This window comes from Osmia lignaria, unplaced genomic scaffold (assembly GCF_051020975.1).
Source record: "Osmia lignaria lignaria isolate PbOS001 unplaced genomic scaffold, iyOsmLign1 scaffold0002, whole genome shotgun sequence".
Classification (NCBI taxonomy): Eukaryota; Metazoa; Arthropoda; class Insecta; order Hymenoptera; family Megachilidae; genus Osmia; species Osmia lignaria.
This window is the reverse complement of record NW_027478159.1, coordinates 7,814-12,500: the sequence shown is the minus strand read 5'-3', so window position 1 is coordinate 12,500 and position 4,687 is coordinate 7,814.

The following is a 4,687-nucleotide window of genomic DNA, read 5'->3' as shown; positions in this document are numbered from 1 at the left end:
GCACGTAGACCACACACGCTGGACAATATAATAAAAGATAGCGCGGACAGTGGCATGCTATACAAATCGAGAAAGCGCGTACAGTGATCATGCTGGTCATTTTGCCACCAAATTTTATAATCTTTATCATTAGAGCGGGCCCACCAACCTCGTCTCTGTACTTTATACATTTCTCCTCCATCTGCACACACCTTTTCAAACATTAACGGAGAGAGTTCCTTGGACTTGCTTTAAATGTACATATTAGATATGTTGGAATCTCTCTCCTTTAGAAGTTTCCCCAGCCTTAAAACTTCTTTCATTTTTACTCCTCTCTCCATACTTATTTTCCTCTCTGAACGTATCAGAGAGGATTTTATTTCTGACACCTCTTGACTTTTCTTAAATTCAGGGACGTAATTTTGTTCATAATTCAGTGGACTTTTGTGTATTTTATACTTTAAATATTTCCAAACAGTCTCCCTTCTAAAAGTGATAGAACGAATTTTCGTCTAACACTACTTTCTTGGTTCAAAAATTTTATACAATCTTATAACTTTTTCAGTTTTAACAAATTTTGGTTACAGACAGTTGATGCTCAGTTTGTACAAGTATGCAACATTTATAAGTGCATACAGGTCACCAGCCTTATATTACAAGGCTCACCACATATGGGCCATTCGGTCTTAGACACCGACCCGTGGTAATGCTGTGTGGAGATTAATAATAATCCGCAACGGAAAACCGGAACGAGAATAGTCGAGAAAGTATATTCTCGAGGAGCGGTAGACTGCTTTTCAACCGAAGTCATAAAAGAGCCACACGCTCGACGCTACTCCCGACCGGTCCGAGCGAACCGAAAGTGCCTTCCTATAAATACCGAACGGCCGGCCGCTAGGTCGGCGACGCATGGGCTTACGCCCAGGCGTATGCCTGTGCAAACCGCCGTGAGAGCGTACCATCCCGCCGGCACGGTAAAACTTAGACTGAAAATATCGTCGAACATATCCTTTCATTTTATAACGTTCTATACATGAAAATTAATAAATTAACATGCAGGACATAATAAATTCACATTCTCATGTAAATCATGGGTTTAATTAATATTTTAAAAAATTTTAAAACCGCCCAGAACCGATGAGATGAAAATATTAAAACGATATTTTTGCATTTTCTTACGGTAAAACATTAACAAATAAGCGACTATAGCAATATAAAACTCCATTTGTAATTTAATTAATCAAAATTAATATTTTTCTTTGATTTTTCAGCGATCCAGAACCGATGAGACGAAAACATTAAAACGATATTTTTGCATTTTCTTACGACAAAACATTAACAAATACGAGACTATAACAATATAAAACTACATATGTAATTTAATTAATCAAAATTAATAATTTTTTTTGATTTTTCAGTGATCCAGAACCGATAAGTCGAAAATTTTAACAATCATATTTTTGCATTCTGTACCGTGGATCGATCGTTAAACGCTATTGAACTAACGTCCGTGATGGTATAAATGCAGATTTTCGCTCCGTTTAGCCAAAATAACGAACTTTAGGTGCGCTCCGAAATATTTCAAAGTCCCAGCGGCGTATTGCTTCGCCTCTTAGAACCGATTAGTCGAAAATTTTAACAATCATATTTTTGCATTCTGTACCGTGGATCGATCGTTAAACGCTATTGAACTAACGTCCGTGATGGTATAAATGCAGATTTTCGCTCCGTTTAGCCAAAATAACGAACTTTAGGTGCGCTCCGAAATATTTCAAAGTCCCAGCGGCGTATTGCTTCGCCTCTTAGAACCGATTAGTCGAAAATTTTAACAATCATATTTTTGCATTCTGTACCGTGGATCGATCGTTAAACGCTATTGAACTAACGTCCGTGATGGTATAAATGCAGATTTTCGCTCCGTTTAGCCAAAATAACGAACTTTAGGTGCGCTCCGAAATATTTCAAAGTCCCAGCGGCGTATTGCTTCGCCTCTTAGAACCGATTAGTCGAAAATTTTAACAATCATATTTTTGCATTCTGTACCGTGGATCCATCGTTAAACGCTATTAAACTAACGTCCGTGATGGTATAAATGCAGATTTTCGCTCCGTTTAGCCAAAATAACGAACTTTAGGTGCGCTCCGAAATATTTCAAAGTCCCAGCGGCGTATTGCTTCGCCTCTTAGAACCGATTAGTCGAAAATTTTAACAATCATATTTTTGCATTCTGTACCGTGGATCGATCGTTAAACGCTATTGAACTAACGTCCGTGATGGTATAAATGCAGATTTTCGCTCCGTTTAGCCAAAATAACGAACTTTAGGTGCGCTCCGAAATATTTCAAAGTCCCAGCGGCGTATTGCTTCGCCTCTTAGAACCGATTAGTCGAAAATTTTAACAATCATATTTTTGCATTCTGTACCGTGGATCCATCGTTAAACGCTATTAAACTAACGTCCGTGATGGTATAAATGCAGATTTTCGCTCCGTTTAGCCAAAATAACGAACTTTAGGTGCGCTCCGAAATATTTCAAAGTCCCAGCGGCGTATTGCTTCGCCTCTTAGAACCGATTAGTCGAAAATTTTAACAATCATATTTTTGCATTCTGTACCGTGGATCGATCGTTAAACGCTATTGAACTAACGTCCGTGATGGTATAAATGCAGATTTTCGCTCCGTTTAGCCAAAATAACGAACTTTAGGTGCGCTCCGAAATATTTCAAAGTCCCAGCGGCGTATTGCTTCGCCTCTTAGAACCGATTAGTCGAAAATTTTAACAATCATATTTTTGCATTCTGTACCGTGGATCGATCGTTAAACGCTATTGAACTAACGTCCGTGATGGTATAAATGCAGATTTTCGCTCCGTTTAGCCAAAATAACGAACTTTAGGTGCGCTCCGAAATATTTCAAAGTCCCAGCGGCGTATTGCTTCGCCTCTTAGAACCGATTAGTCGAAAATTTTAACAATCATATTTTTGCATTCTGTACCGTGGATCGATCGTTAAACGCTATTGAACTAACGTCCGTGATGGTATAAATGCAGATTTTCGCTCCGTTTAGCCAAAATAACGAACTTTAGGTGCGCTCCGAAATATTTCAAAGTCCCAGCGGCGTATTGCTTCGCCTCTTAGAACCGATTAGTCGAAAATTTTAACAATCATATTTTTGCATTCTGTACCGTGGATCCATCGTTAAACGCTATTAAACTAACGTCCGTGATGGTATAAATGCAGATTTTCGCTCCGTTTAGCCAAAATAACGAACTTTAGGTGCGCTCCGAAATATTTCAAAGTCCCAGCGGCGTATTGCTTCGCCTCTTAGAACCGATTAGTCGAAAATTTTAACAATCATATTTTTGCATTCTGTACCGTGGATCGATCGTTAAACGCTATTGAACTAACGTCCGTGATGGTATAAATGCAGATTTTCGCTCCGTTTAGCCAAAATAACGAACTTTAGGTGCGCTCCGAAATATTTCAAAGTCCCAGCGGCGTATTGCTTCGCCTCTTAGAACCGATTAGTCGAAAATTTTAACAATCATATTTTTGCATTCTGTACCGTGGATCGATCGTTAAACGCTATTGAACTAACGTCCGTGATGGTATAAATGCAGATTTTCGCTCCGTTTAGCCAAAATAACGAACTTTAGGTGCGCTCCGAAATATTTCAAAGTCCCAGCGGCGTATTGCTTCGCCTCTTAGAACCGATTAGTCGAAAATTTTAACAATCATATTTTTGCATTCTGTACCGTGGATCGATCGTTAAACGCTATTGAACTAACGTCCGTGATGGTATAAATGCAGATTTTCGCTCCGTTTAGCCAAAATAACGAACTTTAGGTGCGCTCCGAAATATTTCAAAGTCCCAGCGGCGTATTGCTTCGCCTCTTAGAACCGATTAGTCGAAAATTTTAACAATCATATTTTTGCATTCTGTACCGTGGATCCATCGTTAAACGCTATTGAACTAACGTCCGTGATGGTATAAATGCAGATTTTCGCTCCGTTTAGCCAAAATAACGAACTTTAGGTGCGCTCCGAAATATTTCAAAGTCCCAGCGGCGTATTGCTTCGCCTCTTAGAACCGATTAGTCGAAAATTTTAACAATCATATTTTTGCATTCTGTACCGTGGATCGATCGTTAAACGCTATTGAACTAACGTCCGTGATGGTATAAATGCAGATTTTCGCTCCGTTTAGCCAAAATAACGAACTTTAGGTGCGCTCCGAAATATTTCAAAGTCCCAGCGGCGTATTGCTTCGCCTCTTAGAACCGATTAGTCGAAAATTTTAACAATCATATTTTTGCATTCTGTACCGTGGATCGATCGTTAAACGCTATTGAACTAACGTCCGTGATGGTATAAATGCAGATTTTCGCTCCGTTTAGCCAAAATAACGAACTTTAGGTGCGCTCCGAAATATTTCAAAGTCCCAGCGGCGTATTGCTTCGCCTCTTAGAACCGATTAGTCGAAAATTTTAACAATCATATTTTTGCATTCTGTACCGTGGATCCATCGTTAAACGCTATTAAACTAACGTCCGTGATGGTATAAATGCAGATTTTCGCTCCGTTTAGCCAAAATAACGAACTTTAGGTGCGCTCCGAAATATTTCAAAGTCCCAGCGGCGTATTGCTTCGCCTCTTAGAACCGATTAGTCGAAAATTTTAACAATCATATTTTTGCATTCTGTACCGTGG